Consider the following 17104-nt stretch of genomic DNA (forward strand, 5'->3'; position numbering starts at 1 on the left):
TTATCTGTTGTGGTATTGGGATCTTTAATAATATGCTTGCTGTAATATCTGGTGTTTATTGTTTGATCCTGTATTGCAATCATGAATCCTTCTGTCTCACTGTATATATTGCGTTTTCTTAGCCATGTGTTGGATGCGTCTTGATCTATGTGTGGCTGTGTTAGATGATACGGGTGCTTGCCATGTAGTGTTTTCTTTTTCCAATTTACTTTCTTCATATCTATTGATGTTATGTGATCTAAAGGGTTGTAGAGGTGGTTATAAAATTGTAGTGGTGTAGCCGATGTATTTATATGAGTGATTGCTTTGTGTATTTTGCTAGTTTCTGCTTGTTGTATAAAGAATTTTCTTAAATTGTCTACCTGTCCGTAATGTAGGTTTTTTATGTCGATAAATCCCCTTCCTCCTTCCTTTCTGCTTAATGTGAATCTTTCTGTTGCTGAATGTATGTGATGTATTCTATATTTGTGGCATTGTGATCGTGTAAGTGTATTGAGTGCTTCTAGGTCTGTGTTACTCCATTTCACTACTCCAAATGAGTAGGTCAATATTGGTATGGCATAGGTATTTTTAGCTTTTGTCTTGTTTCTTGCTGTCAATTCTGTTTTCAGTATTTTTGTTAGTCTTTGTCTATATTTTTCTTTTAGTTCTTCTTTAATATTTGTATTATCTATTCCTATTTTTTGTCTGTATCCTAGATATTTATAGGCATCTGTTTTTTCCATCGCTTCTATGCAGTCGCTGTGGTTATCCAATATGTAATCTTCTTGTTTAGTGTGTTTTCCCTTGACTATGCTATTTTTCTTACATTTGTCTGTTCCAAAAGCCATATTTATATCATTGCTGAATACTTCTGTTATCTTTAGTAATTGGTTGAGTTGTTGATTGGTTGCTGCCAGTAGTTTTAGATCATCCATGTATAGCAAATGTCTGACTTTGTGTGGGTATGTTCCAGTAATATTGTATCCATAATTTGTATTATTTAGCATGTTGGATAGTGGGTTCAGAGCAAGGCAGAACCAGAAAGGACTTAATGAGTCTCCTTGGTATATTCCACGCTTAATCTGTATTGGCTGTGATGTGATATTATTTGAATTTGTTTGGATATTAAGTATGGTTTTCCAATTTTTCATTACTATGTTTAGGAACTGTATCAATTTAGGATCTACTTTGTATATTTCCAATACTTGTAGTAACCATGAGTGGGGTACACTATCAAAAGCTTTTTGGTGTATGTGTAGTGTAGCGACCTTTGTTTAGTTTTAGCTTGATATGTCACCTCTGCATCTATTATCAGTTGCTCTTTACATCCTCGTGCTCCTTAGCAACAGGCTTTTTGTTCTTCATTTATAATTTTGTTCTGTGTTGTATGTGTCATTAACTTCTGTGTAATGACTGAAGTTAATATTTTGTATATTGTTGGTAGGCATGTTATGGGGCGATATTTAGCTGGGTTTGCTGTGTCTGCTTGATCTTTAGGTTTCAGATAAGTTATTCCATGTGTAAGTGTATCAGGGAATGTGTATGGGTCTGCAATGTAACTGTTAAATAATTTAGTTAGATGTGAATGTGTTGAGGTGAACTTCTTTAGCCAGAAATTTGCTATTTTATCTTTTCCAGGGGCTTTCCAATTGTGAGTAGATTTAATTGCTTGGGTGACTTAATGTTGCAAAATTATCACTTCAGGCATTTGTGGTGTCATCTTGTATGTGTCTGTTTCTGCTTGTATCCACCGTGCATGCCTGTTATGCTGTACTGGGTTTGACCATATGTTGCTCCAGAAGTGTTCCATGTCTGTTATGTTTGGTGGATTGTCTATTTTAATGTGTGTGTTATTTATTGTCTGGTAAAATTTCTTTTGGTTTGTGTTGAATGTTTGGTTTTGTTTCCCTCTATTTTAACTTTTTTTGTATCTTCTAAGTCGTTTGGCCAATGCTTGTAATTTCTGCTTCTTTTCATCTAATTGCTCTATCGCTTCTTGTTGTGAGATTTTGCCTAACCTTTTTCGTTTTTTGTCTGATATTTCATTTCTTATAAATTGTGTTAGCTGTCCGATGTCTTTTCTCAGTTTTTCTATTCTGATCTGTAGCCTGTGTTGCCATGCTGGTTTTGTGGGTTTCTTCTGTGTGTTGGTTTGTTCTGATCTCTGCCTAGTGTGTATATTTAGTGTAGTGAGTGCTACTATATAAACCAGTAGTTGTAACTCTTCCGTAGTTGTATTTTCATTTATTTTGTTGTGTATGATTGTGTTGATAGTTGTTATTGTTGTTTCAACTTGTGGGTTATTTGGTGGTCTATGCAAGAATGGTCTAATGTCTGTATTTGTGTCTTTGTATTCTATATATGTCAGCTGAAATTTTTCTTCTATATCTAACATGTGCATCACTTCGTGTTCTATTTGTGCTTATTCTGGTGGCTGTCTTAAGATTTTGTTTTCCTCTGATTGTTTAATTGATGCATGTTGTTCTTTGTTTGTTTGCTCTGGGATGTTTGAGTCCATTACTGTATTTTCTTCTTCTTCTTCTGATTGCACATTATTTTGTTCCAGTATTTGTTGTACTTTTTGTTTGATGTTTTCTAATTCTGACTGGGGTATCCTGTTATTTTTGATTATTACATGGATCTGATCAGCTAGTCGTTGTTCTGTTAAAAATTTTAATTCTGGGTATCTGGTAATAAATTTTGTGTATACTTGTGATCTGTATCCAGTTGTGTTGGTTCCTAAAGTTTGTTGCTTGGTAATAACAGAATGTGAGGTGTCAGTTAACTTCATCTGACCATCTCATCCTCTGTCTTTGTTTTCCTTCTAGGGTGGTTGCAGGAAGCATATCCTGCAAAACACCTCTATTTGGATTTAAATCATTTTCCGTGTGGCTAGCAGTGTCGTTACCATTGTGGACGGGCATAGGGTTCAAGCGTCGTCCCCGACCATGACAGTGCTTGCCCGAGGCTTCATTAGTTCTGTCCTGAACCAACTAATCACACTAAAAGGGGGGTTAGCCCTATTAGTGGTTTGTTCATTTCGTCGCCTTTTACGACTGGCAGAACATACCGGAGGCCTATCCTTTTCCCGGGCCTCCACGGGGGTTATTATTATTATTATTATTATTATTATTATTATTGAAGAGAACCATTTATCTGTCACATTTCTAAACGACGAAACCATTTCGAGAAACCACTGTGGGCTGTCTGTGTTATTGTGCAAGATGCCTTCATTGTATTACTGGCCAGTTTTGGTCTTTGGCCAGTTCCAAATGTTTGTGATGTGTGTGTCACAATCTGTAACCAGTTTCATGCTATGTGGACACACGTATACAACAGCTTTTGTACATAGAAACACAACCAACAGCAAGCTTCCTGGTCCTCATAAATTCATGTTACACCTCAACATTAACATATCTGTTCACTTACTTTCATTTCATTATGAGAATGTAACACCCCTTCTGTCTGGGAGAGCAATCTTTCAAGCAGTAGGATGGTGTCAGTCTCACCACACTAAAACAAAAAATGGTGTAGTCACTAACTTCCTTGCTGTAAACATGGCCAATCTGGTGGTACTAGTTACAGGTTAAATATGTTAGGTCTGATGAGTTGGCAGGCATTTGTCAAAACAATAAAATACAAGGAAGTGAACTGATGCAGTGAAACAAAAGAACCAAGTGAAAGTAAAGAGTATGGATAATTGAATTCAGATGCACTTTAAAAGCAAATACAGGAAGTAAATTTTGTCTAATAATTGGAATATATTTTCAAATCTCATATATTCTAAAAACCACTGAACTTTCATGTTAAGTCAATAATATATGTGCCTAAATAAACACTGGCATCTCACCAAATACAGTGGTAAACTGCAACATGAGACTTTAAATGATTGTTTAGAGAGTTCTCTGTAAAGTGATCTTAACCACAGTATTAACTCATTCTATAGAATTTCTGGGAGTGCTGTGATTCAACTCATCTTGGTATTTCAGTAGCTTGTATGAATCACCTGCTATATATTTTTAAATACACTAAAGATAGCAAAAAATTGTAAAACGATTGAATTTTAAAAAAGGTAGAAACAAACAATGGCAGGATCATGAAATAGAACAAATAAAGGTGGGTTTTCTAACAACGAAGTACTATTATTTCTAAGTTGTGAGTATTTTCAATTATTTCCTTTTTTTAATAAATGCACGAGGAAATGAGGTGGAATGTAAAATTTTAATCACCAGATAGTTGACTAAATGTTAAACAAGCAATAACAGGTAAGTGACAGCTAAATATTGTAACTGGAACACAGAAGCTGTTTTGAGATGCAAGATATGTAATTGTAGTGATAATTTATTGCAGTTACCAGTTAAATTTTCAAGCTGAAGTCACTCAAGAGGCCCATGATGATTATATGAGTAACTGAGCATGTATCTATTACCGTTTTGAGTCACTAACAAGAAGAGCCCAATTTTAATTTAAATTTTCTTATTAATGCATTTTAGGCAATGCCCATCTTGAGACTGTCAAAAAACATCACAGCTGCCATACGTGCACAAATTCTGTATGACACATTAAGAGCAAACATGTGGGTTCATCAACAAACTAGTTAACATACCACAGAAAAACCTAATTTCAGAATATCATGTCAAGAATTGAAACTTCCTGGCATATTAAAACTGTGTGCCGGACTGAGGCTCTAACTCGGGACCTTTGCCTTTCGTGGGCAAGTGCTCTACCAGCTGAGCTACCCAAGCATGACTCACGCCCCATTCTCACAGCTTTCCTTCTGTCAGTACCTCATCTCCTAGTGGGAGAAAAGCTGTGAGGACAGAGCATGAGTCATGCATAGGTAGCTCAGTTGGTAGAGCACTTGCCAACAAAAGGCAAAGGTCCAATGTTCGAGTCTCGGTCCGGCACACAAATTTGCCAGGAAGTTTCATATCACCACACACTCCATTGCAGAGTGAAAATCTCATTATGTCAAGTATTATCTATTGTAACATTGGTGCTCAACTGACAGTGCTATGCCATTACAAAATTAGCAATCATAACATATAACTAGGTAGCATGATTGTAGGGGTGCTAGGATCTAGTGTCAAATTTTGATGGACAGTTAACAAAATCAACTGTAACACCATAAAATAAATGTAAAGGGTTTATTCCTTCATGATAACTAAGAATCATAAAGGCACAAAAGATCACATCCCAACAAAAGTTCATCATTAATACGTGTGGTATGAGTAAGGGAGGGTGGTTTGGAAAGTGAAGGGAAGGCAGAAGGACAAGACAACACAGTGGGAGGAGTACAAAATAATCTCAGATTATACATCGTGTGCAACTTTGCTAACACCGTTTCCCGATAGGTGGCGACAACGCTAAGTAGCTATACTGTATATGGGCAGGGAAGGGGGGAAGGTTGTTACATATGCTTCGTGACGACAGTGTGCAGGAGGTCGAGTGGACGGGACTTGAGAGTGGGCATCCAGGGCTGCTGTTAAATGACAGCACAGGAAAGATATAATATTTCAGCGTATGGCATACAAGGGGTGCGCCTACGGTCAGAAGTTAGCAGGTTTATGGCTGGTCTAGGAGGTCAAACATTTAATTGATACGGGCAATGGAAGGGGAAGCAGTTCATGTTAACTTACATTGGTGGCTGGTCATGAAAAGCAGAGCCAGAGGCTCTGCCTTCCAAAAAGACGTCTGTTCTGCTCGAGGTCTGGATTGCAACAGAGTGAGGCAACTGTGTTCCACACCGCAGAACACTCTAGCATCCAGACACGTGACCTGTATCCCACACACACTATTGGCTAAAACCAATGGCGTGAATACATTTCAGCAGAGGTCACAGGGTGTCTCTTATCAGCAGCTTTAACTTGACAGAACTGCCTCAGTTTTGAAAGACAGGTGACTTGTGTCACGTAGGCACAGCATAAGTTAATCTAGGAGTAAACTTCTAAAGATTTGACTGCGCCTTTGAAATACATTTTTTAAACCAATTTCCTTGACTGGCTGCCACCATGTACATAGCGGTCGAAAGAAACAGATCGCAGATGTCAGGCAGTTAGCTTGGACCTCGGTCAGCGTAACCTCATTCAATCATTACTCTATTTGTGTATGTATCATAAAGTTGTTCTTGATTCAAAATGTCAATGTACGAGCCTAATTCTCGTCATTTGTGGGAGGTGTTACCATTTTGCTCGAACAGTACACCCGTGGACTGTTCAAGCAAGAAATACACCAGGTGACACTGAAGAATCATACGTTACTGTTTTGTCTCAATATGAAGAAAACAGCGGCTGAGTCTCTTCAAATGCTCTCAAGTATGTATGGTAAGGATGCTATTAGTGAAAGAATGTGTTGCAAGCGGTTTCAATGCTTCAAGAACGGTGATTTTAACGTCGCAGACCAGCATAGTGGTGAAAGAGAGAATGTTTTTGAACATGCAGAACTGGAGACATTGCTGAGTGAAGACTTGCTTCAAACTCAAGAAGAATTGGCACGATTAGTAGGAGTGACACAGCAAAACATTTCAAAATGTCTCAAGGCTATGGGCATGGTTCAAAAAGAAGGAACTTGGGTCCCCTGTGAGCTGAAACCAAGAGACGGTGAACAGCATTTGTGTGTTTGTGAACAGTTGCATCAGAGGCAAAAATGGAAGGGATTTCTGCATCACATTGTAACCGGGGACAAAAATGGGTTCATTACGATAACCCTAAACAATGGGGATATCCCGGCCATGCTTCCACGTCGATGGCCAAACCGAACATTCACGGCTCCAAGATCATGCTCTGCATTTAGTGGGACCAGTTCGGCGTCTTGTACTATGAGGTGTTAAAACCAAGTGAAACAATGACGGGCGCATTGAAAGACAAACGGCCACAATACAGTGAGAGGCACAATAAAGAGATTTTGCAGCATGACTCCACATTGCAAAAGAGGTCAAAATGTACTTTATTATTATTATTTTGAGCTTTTCCTCATTACAGAGGCTTATCTCCAACATAATAATTTACCTGGAAATGACAATACAAACAATAAACGTTCTTAAACTATACTCTCAAAATATTTCTCCAGGTGTTTCGATCTTGCGTGTCCTCTTCCTCTGCGCCCGTTCTCCTCATTGTGCACTGTACATTTTGGAGCCAGGTGGTCACAGGTCGTCCTCTTCTTCTTCTCCCCTCCGGTTCCCACTCCAGTATCAATTTTGGTATTCTGGCTTCCTCCATTCGTCATACATGCCCGTACCACTGTAATTTCTTCCTATCCATTACGTCATATATTTTTTCTTTTATTTTCATTCTCCTTATTACTTTGGTGTTTCTTATCTTTTCTTTCCTGGAGATTCTTGCCGATCTTCTCCAAAAGTCCATCTCTAGAGCTTGTAATTTTTTAATGTGCTTCATGTTAATTGTCCAGGTCTCCATTCCATACAGAACCACACTCTCTAATATGGATTTGTATATTAATTTTTTAGTTCTGCTCATTACATTCCTGCTCCATAAGACTGAGTTAAGCATCCCAATGACCCTCCGTCCGCTACTAATTCTTTTATTGATTTCTGAGTCTGATTTTCCCTCGATTTCTAAAATGGATCCCAAATAACAGAAAGTGTTTATCTTTTCGATTTTCTTTCCTTCAATGTATAGCTCATCTGAATCATTAGTCAAGTATTCTGTTTTTTGGTAATTAATCTTCAAACCCCAAGTTTTGTATGCTACTGCTAGTTGATTGCACATATAGTTAGCATCCTCCCCATCTTGTGCTATGACTACTTGATCATCAGCAAATAATAAATGATGTAGGTAAACTCCATCTCTTATTTCTAATCCCATACTATTACATTTACGAGACCATGTTCTAAGGCTAATATCTATATGGATTTTAAATAATGAGGGTGACATGGGACAGCCCTGTAAAAGGCCTTTGCTTGTTCTAAATTTCTGTGAAAGTTTATTACCAACTTTCACTTGGCAAATGTTATCTTTATACATCTGTTTTATTATTTTAATCAAGGAAGGGTTTATGTTTGCCATATGTAGTGTTCTCCAAAGTAATTTTCTTGGAACAGTATCATACACTTTTTCTAGATCTATGAAAATTAATCCTATACTTGATTTTTCCCTATGTTTCTCCAAAATCTGTCGTAATGTGAAAATATGGTCTACACATGATCTCCCAGCCGTGAATCCACATTGTTCTTCTTGGGTTCTAAAATTTTTTTCCAGTTTAATTACTTTCGCAAAAATTCTCATTAATGTGTTTGTAACACAAATTCCTCGATAATTTGAACAAATTTTGTGATCCCCTTTCTTAAATATTGTATTAATGTAACTTAGCTTCATTTCGTTGGGTATTGAGTCTCCATGTATCATTTTGTTGAAGAGCTGTGTTATCAGTTTCACAATTTTGTCACCACCATATTTCAGACACTCCAGATTGATATTGCCTGGTCCCGGTGATTTACCATTCTTTCCTGTTCTCAACGCCTGAAGTACTTCACTTTCTAAAATATGGATCTCATCATCTTCATGTCCTTTATCTTCCCCTGTTCCTTCTTCTAGATATTCTTCTCTGTCCTCATTTAATAATTTTTGGAAATACTCTTCCCATTCCTTTTGTGTTATCAGTTGGAGATTAGTTTTGCTTTTTGTATCCTGTCGAAGCCCTTTCAATATTGACCATGCTTCTTTTGCTCTCTCAAATCCTAATTTGCTATTCACCTTGGCACATGTTCTTTCCCATGCTTCATTTTTTGCCATCCTTATTTTTTTCGTGACTTCATTCTTCTTTTCCTTGTATATTGACCTTGTTTCTTCTGATTTATCATTCAACCACTGAAGGAATGCATTTCGTTTTTCTCTAATGAGGACCTCTAGTTCCTCTGACCACCACTCTGCTGCACGGTTGTGATTGCTATCTTTTTTACCCAACACCTCTGTTGCTATGATTTTCACATTAGCTTTTATATAGTCATATATTTCCTCTGTACTTCCTTCAAATGATTCAACCAGTTTCCTTTCCATCCTGGCTGCAAAGAGTGTTCTGATACTTTCGTCTTGTAGGCTGTCAATATTAAAAGGTAAATTTTCATCTTCTAAACATTAAAATGGGAAGCGCTACCTGACTCCCATGTTCTCCAGACATTGCTCCCTCTGACTATCATCTGTTTAGATCAATGGCACATGGCCTGGCTGACCAACACTTCCGATCTCATGAAGAAGCTACAAATTGGATCAATTCGTGGATTGCTTCAAAAGATGAACAATTTTTTCGATGCGGGATTCGTACATTGCCCAAAAGATGGGAGAAAGTAGTGGCCAGCGATGGAAAATACAGTGAATGACACATGTGTAACCAATTTGTTTCATTAAAGCCTCAATATTGGGGAAAAATGGCAGAAGCAAAGTTTCACACCTTGTATAAATGACAGCTAGCAATCTGTAGCATTGCCAAACTTAAAATAAGGGAGGGAGACCTACTGTAAGTCTATCAGGTGTTGCAAAAACACATAATAAGGTGAAAGTGAAATTTCATAGTGCATTAATGTGTTATTAAATTATCGCAACTGTATATAGGTATGTATTACACATAATATTATTTACAATCGATGAGCGAGTCGGGATAGGAAGAAGCATGGATAAATATGCACCGGAATAGGTAGGAGGATTGTGGAGAAGCATTGGGCCCTTGGCAAATTTATCTTTATTGACTTATAATGCCACTGCACTATAGAAGTCACATTACAATAAAGTGTCTTAAAATTTACAAACACCAAAAATGCAATGAAGAGAAGCAATAGTTTAAGAGATCATGTACTCCAACATTATATATAAGAAAATGATATGCATTTGAATACACAATGAATAGCATTAAAATTACAGTACTGTTTTTCATATCTGATAAGATGTCATCTATTCTATCTGTTAAACACAAATCACTCATCCTGGTTAAAAGAAACACATCAATTTATTTTTACAATGATTACTGGTGGGATGCGCAAGTGAGGGTAGGGGAGCAAGAAAAAAAGGTGGAGTTGATTGTGGGTGATTAAATGGAAAATGATCATGCATGATGAAAGGAAGACGTAAACAGAAAGTTCCTGGTACTGGTGACTGCATTTGCCAACACTAACACGTAAATGTAGAGGTCGTCTTATAATGACTGGTATTGACAGACATTAGGTGCTGGGTGCAGTTATACAGTCCTTGTGAAACTGGTCTGGCCTGTGGTTTTGCAGACGGGTGAAGGCTTTCTTTCTTCTCACCGTGTTTGGATATTGTCTACTGTTTTCTATTTTTAATGACTTTTTTTATCTTCATGAGTAGTATTGAAATAATGTTTGTGTTTGCATTATGTGTGTGAGTGTGTGTGCGAGTGTATACCCGTCCTTTTTTCCCCCTAAGGTAAGTCTTTCCGCTCCCGGGATTGGAATAACTCCTTACCCTCTCCCTTAAAACCCAAATCCTTTCGTCTTTCCCTCTCCTTCCCTCTTTCCTGACGAGGCAACTGTTGGTTGCAAAAGCTAGAATTTTGTGTGTATGTTTGTGTTTGTTTGTGTGTCTATCGACGCGCCAGCGCTTTCGTTTGATAAGTCACATCATCTTTGTTTTTAGATATATTTTTTCCCACGTGGAATGTTTCCCTCTATTATATTCAAGCATGAGATTGTTTGCATTTGTTGAGATGTTGTGTAATATAGGTATTGGCTATCTAACAAATTATGTGAAGAAAGTGGGGCTGCTATTAACTCGTATAGTACAGTGCTATAAAAATTTCAGTTATGCATTAGGATGTGCATTCCACAGTATTATCTTAATGTTGTGATATAATCTCTTATGGCTTTGAACATCTCATCACCTCAAGCCCTCACCCTCACCCCTTTATTTCCTATTTAGCTTAGTTCGTCCCTTGCCCATGCCTGTTCACCTTTCCATTACTCATGCAAAATCTAACCCACCTCCACCACCGCAGTGCATATTCTGCCTGTGTAATTAGGTCAAATCTGTCAAAGAAAACAAGGCTTGATACCATTCAACTGAGCCATGTGGTCCAGCATGTAGAATGCTTCCCACTCTGTGGTGCAACAACAAGTAAGATAAGTAGAGTCCAAACTGGCGACAGAATCAGGTCGATCTTTTGGCCAACCAGGAAAATTAGAGAGACACGATCTGTCAAAAATACTCTTAGCCTCAGAGTACTGAGGATTTATAAAATTACTTGTAATTGCAGTATCTGTTATGAAGGGCACTCTATACAGACTGTTGCTAATTTTTGTGTTGAACATTGCCACCTTAAGTACAGGAACACTAAAAGCAGCAGTTTCCAAGAACAGCCTAATGAATAAACAGGCTGTTTGTACAGACAAGGATTCAGGCCCATGACTCCAACTGTGTCTGTGATTAGGGAAGCAGTAGAAATTAGACTGTATGGTCACAGCTTCAAGAGACACTGGTAACACACCTAGCTATTTATTTATTTGTTTACTTGCTCTTGGTTTTAGTTTTAGCTAGATACAAGAACAGATCAAATCTCACACACAAGTTAATATATCTGAATATAAAACTTAATATTTTAAAACGGTTTCAAATTAGCTAGTATAACTAAATCAATACATGGAAACATGCACTTGAGAAAGAAAAATTGCAGAGGAGAACTTTACATAGTCTTACATCTACACACATACTCTGCAAGCCACCATGTGGAGTGCGACAGGGGGTATCTTGTACCGCTACTGGTCATTTTCTTGCCTCGGAGTTTTCAAATTGACGTGGCTTGGAAACTGATGATATTTTATTCATTTCCTTTCCTGTTCCACTCACAAATAGAGAGAGGGGTATATGACTGTCTACATGCCTCTGTAAGAGCCCCAATTTCTCTCATCTGATCTTAGTGGTGAAATGTACATTAGTGGCAGTAAAATCTTTCTGCAGTCAGCTTCAAGTGTCGGTTCTCCAAATTTTCTCAAAACTATTCCTCAAAAACAACGTTGCTTTGCCTCCACGGATTCCCATTTGAGTTCCCAAAGCATTTCCATAATACTTGCATATTGTTCATAAAAAATCTGCAGCCCACCTTTGCTTTAATCCTGGTGGGGATCCCAGACACTCCAGCAGTACTCAAGTACATGTCGCACTGGTGCCCTTTGCGCAGAGACCATTACAGATGAACTACACTTTTCCAAAAATCTCCTAATAAACCAAAGTCTACCATTAATACCTTACTCTAACATGCCTGTTCCATTTCATATCACTTTGCTACATTATGCTGAATTATTTAAAAAACTTAACTTTAATGCAGTATTTCGAACATTCCACAACAGTTTCTCCTACTCATCTGCGTTATATACGTTTTTCTACATTAGAGCTAGCTGCCATTCATCACACCAACTGGAAACTTTGTCTAAGTTATCTTGTATCCTCCTAAGGTCACTCAATGAAGACATCTTCACATACACCACAACATCATCAACAAACAACTGCAGATTGCTGCACACCCTGTCTGCCAAATCACTTACATATACAGAAAATAATAGCAGTCCTATCACACTTCCCTGTGGCACTCCTGATGGAACTCTTGTTTCATCATTGACAATGTACTGGATTCTATTACATAAGAAGTCTTCAAACCACTCGTATATCTGGGTATCTATACTGTATGATAGTCATAATCCGATATGAGTGATGGCACTGCAAGCCATGCTGGACAGCAACACTAATATAGCCTATGAATGCAGAGATTGTCATCTTAGCATATGCCATCTCCATGTTGTCATCATGATGTAATTTAGCCAATCATGTGCCATCCACTGGGCGTAAAACTGTGAACCCCACCAGTTCTATGACAGTCAGACTTAGTCCATGCTGACGGTGATTGAGGCTATCTGAAAATCTTGGGATTTTATACAAATTTGATGTGGAAGTTTAATGTAACTTTTTAGCCACATGAGTCAGATTATTGTGTAAAACTGATAGCTCAGCACCTTACAAAACTCTCTTCAGTGTCCTTGGGAGTCTCACCTACATGTTAATATATTTACTCACTAATAGTATTTGTTGTTAATAACAGGGGTAGTTTTGCTATGTTCAGTGAAATGAACTTGCAAAATGCTGGAAGTAAAAATATTGTTCATGTAGACTACACATCCCTGTCTATGATTCAGGATAGAATTTTATATTCTAATACAACAGTCAAACAGTTTGCTGCTAGGTACCAGGCAGAAAACTGGAAATTCTAAGATATTAAAAAAATACAAAGTGAAAAACTACTTTATTAGCCTCTCCTTCTATAATTAATTATAATTAAAAATAATGCTTGGACTCAAGGATGCATATGCTGTTTAACACTATGGTTCATATTAAACAGGATTTTAATGTTACTGCTATATGTGAGGCTGACAATACTCATTGTAAAATTATGAAATGCTTTGTGTGAAGTATGAGATAAGAACAGCACTAGAATAAAATAACATTTCTAATTTTCAGGTCCATTAGTTCCTTCCTCTGGGAAGATGGATATGTCTTGCAAGATTGGGAATGAGGGGAAGACCACCCATGTAGAGCACTTGTGTGACCCATTCATGAGTACTTACCTAATGTTTGGATATCCACCAGGTCAGATTAAAGCAACACGTTGAAGTGACTCGAAGATGGGCTTCTAGATAGGTTACCAATATTCTTCTTGATGCAATAATTTACCAACAGCCGTATGCATTGTAGAAATTTATTTTATTTTATTAATTTCTATGTGCTACTCACTTTCGGCATTACATTGATGCCATCTTCAGGCCCCACTCACCATAGTCGTGAAATCTGTATACACAGAAGGAGACATATAATAGGATCCGTGAATCAATTGTCCTGCAACAGCTCTTGGTGGCTAGGCGACACAGACTCAGGTGTTAAGCTGTTGTAGGACGATTGATTCACGGATCAAGTTATATGGCTCCTTCCGTGTATATCAATTTTACGAGTATGATGAATGGGGCCTGAAGATGGCATCAATGTAATGCCGAAACTGGGTAGCACATGTTGTTGTTGTTGGTGTGGTCTTCAGTCCTGAGACTGGTTTGATGCAGCTCTCTACAGTAAATCTGCATGCCCTCGGAAAAAAATTACGGCTGTAGTTTCCCCTTGCTTTCAGCCGTTCGCAGTACCAGAACAGCAAGGCCATTTTGGTTAGTGTTACAAGGCCAGATCAGTCAATCATCCAGACTGTTGCCCCTGCAACTACTGAAAAGGCTGCTGCCCCTCTTCAGGAACCACACGTTTGTCTGGCCTCTCAACAGATACCCCTCCGTTGTGGTTGCACCTACGGTACGGCCATCTGTATCATTGAGGCACGCAAGCCTCCCCACCAACGGCAAGGTCCATGGTTCATGGGGGGGGGGGGGGGGTAGCACATAGAAGTTCATAAAATAAAATAAATTTCTACAATACATACGTCTGTTGGTAAATTTCCATTATGGATCGACGAAGGTTACCGATAGGTTCAAATAATGTGCGAGTATTATAAAGATGCTTGACAAACTAATATGAGAATGGAGGGAAGACAGAGTTCTTTTTCTACAACATTACTGAGAAAATTTAGAATATATGAGAAATCAGGGCTCGTATGGAAGCATATAGATAGCCTTTCTTCCCTCACTCTACTTATAAGTGGAACAGGAAAGAAAATGATTTGTAGTGGTACAAGGTACCCTATACCATGTATCATTTGGTTGTTTGTGTAGTATGTATATATATCAAAATACGGAAGAAAATTGTGACTGTCTATTAGTTGAAACTGACCGAAAGCTTCATGATTTATTTAAAATGTTTTATTTCACATTTATCTCTACCTAACACACTGACAATCAGTGACATGCAACTATAACAATCATAGAATTTGGAGATCTCAGTATTGCTTAGATACTATTAAAAATCCCTCATTCATCTCTTTTTGTCAAAACATCACATAAAAATAAACTGGATTTGAAGAAAACATGATTGACATATAGCTGTTTGTTTACAGATCAACAACGATCTAAATTTAAGCATATCGGTAACACAGATTGGGTAAGAGCACATATCTGAGCTAGAGTACTATATTGGATTTCATGCCAGCCTGCCCCCTTTTCCCTTGAATGCTTGGCTGGAGTAACAAGTTTAATTGTAATATAGCCTGAGGCCTACATTAGGTTGAAAAGTGATAACTGGAATTGTGGAACTCAGTGGATGAGAAATAAAGGTTGTGATAACAGACAGATATCTGTGTTTGCCTAATATTTTGTTTGCGCCATATTTAAATGCACTTTCCCATAACTAACACATTTTCATAATAAAAAATAAAGCTACTAGGTCAAGCCCAAAAACATATATTAGAAAATAAGCAAGCATCCGACATGTGTTTTGATGCATATTAAGTACAGATATCATACACAAACTGGAAAAATGTAAGAGGCATTTCACTACATATCCCTTACATTTCATCCATTTTCCCACATTTGCTACTGCTTGTATGGGTGCAAAGACAAATTCTTACTGTAAATGTCTTAGTAAGCTGCACTTAATAAATAAAACATTGTCCTGAATGCATAATATTTGTTATACTATAAAACTCTCTGCCATTCAACCAATAATTTGTAATCATTTGGCTTCAATCAATCACGTAAGACTATTATGTAACTCCAATGATATTGCGGATTAGTATGTCACCTTAATCGAGATTATTCACATTCAAAGATTGTTTCAACATTTAATTCTTTTTATGGAAGCCTCGTTCAAACAATTTGGAGTGGCTTGACATTCCAAAACGACAACTGAAACAAGTCTGTATAAAGGCTGTGGCCAACAGGTGATGATGTCAGTTATGTCAACAGAGCTGCTTACAGGTCTCGATACCAGGCAACACTGTCACGCTTTCTGACGACACCACGAAGCGATTCCTGCAGGCTCGCGAGACGCGATTCTTACACGTTTGTGCTTTACTGGATGTCTCACGATATACAGCATATGCCTCAGTGTCCCCTGCCAAATGCCTACTATCAACATACAGTGTCCTTTTGTCTGACTACCTGTGCACTTCCACAGCATCCCTAATGTCCTATTAAAAACCATCACATCCTCCATTGCCTCGTCTGAGAAGCAACAAATTACTGCGAACAGTGCCAGGTCATACGGAGCCGAAGGCACTGTCAACCCAGACTTACTTTCGGCTGATTCCAACTATGCTGAACCTGACACTTCCCCAGTGTCTACTCACGATTAAGTTCGAACTTTCTCTGCCTCTCGTTCTCAAATTCATGTTTTAACACGAGTAGTCACTGTATTACAGCAGCAACTGCATCCACACTAGTAGTAGCCAGTGTTTCCACCATTTGCATACTCTTACTTCTACCGCAATTCAATTGCCAACTGCTATGAAAAGAAAACTTCCCATTTAACCCTTCTCCACACACACTAAAGTCTAACCACTAATTAATTCTTCTGGTGAATCAGTGCTCATCTAGAATCTAGACTGAGTACAGCTACTAGCCAGATGTTCAGTTTGCTTACACACAGAACAAGTAGCTACTACAGGTCTGCCGCACTGGAAATTGTGCCCGGACAAATTACAAAATGTACAGCTCACTGGCACGGGGCACGCAGAGGTATACAGAGAAGTTTGGCATCGATTTACATTCTGCTGAAGAATACACAGTGCCTCTGTCGGTCCCTACGACGATGGTGCAGTACGTGTACATGTGTCGGCACAAACACCAGTGCTGGCTCTGCTGCTACAGCACCTGGCTACTCCATCCTTGTCATGAAATGACTACTGTCCTGGACTGGGTGGCACGACCAGCAGCACGTGTTGGCCGAGTCGAAATCCCCAGGCTGCTCTCTGGAGCTCGGCTGGTTATTCCCTCGAGCATTCCTTGCGTTCACCGCATATAGCACCGAAGTATAACAGCCGGCATCCGTCACTGTAGTAAAGCCTCAGCAGCTCCAGTCGCCCACTCAGGGCAGCTCTTTCAGTGACAGGACAGCCTCAAATCGGGGAGGCCACGATATCACATCCCAGCTCCGCCTGTGCAGACAGTGGCTCGCAGTCTGTCGGACGGTATCGCCCAGAGAGCAAAGGACGGCTGACCCCTGCTGCCCACACCTCT

Source organism: Schistocerca piceifrons, chromosome 11 (assembly GCF_021461385.2).
Source record: "Schistocerca piceifrons isolate TAMUIC-IGC-003096 chromosome 11, iqSchPice1.1, whole genome shotgun sequence".
In the NCBI taxonomy this organism is placed as follows: domain Eukaryota; kingdom Metazoa; phylum Arthropoda; class Insecta; order Orthoptera; family Acrididae; genus Schistocerca; species Schistocerca piceifrons.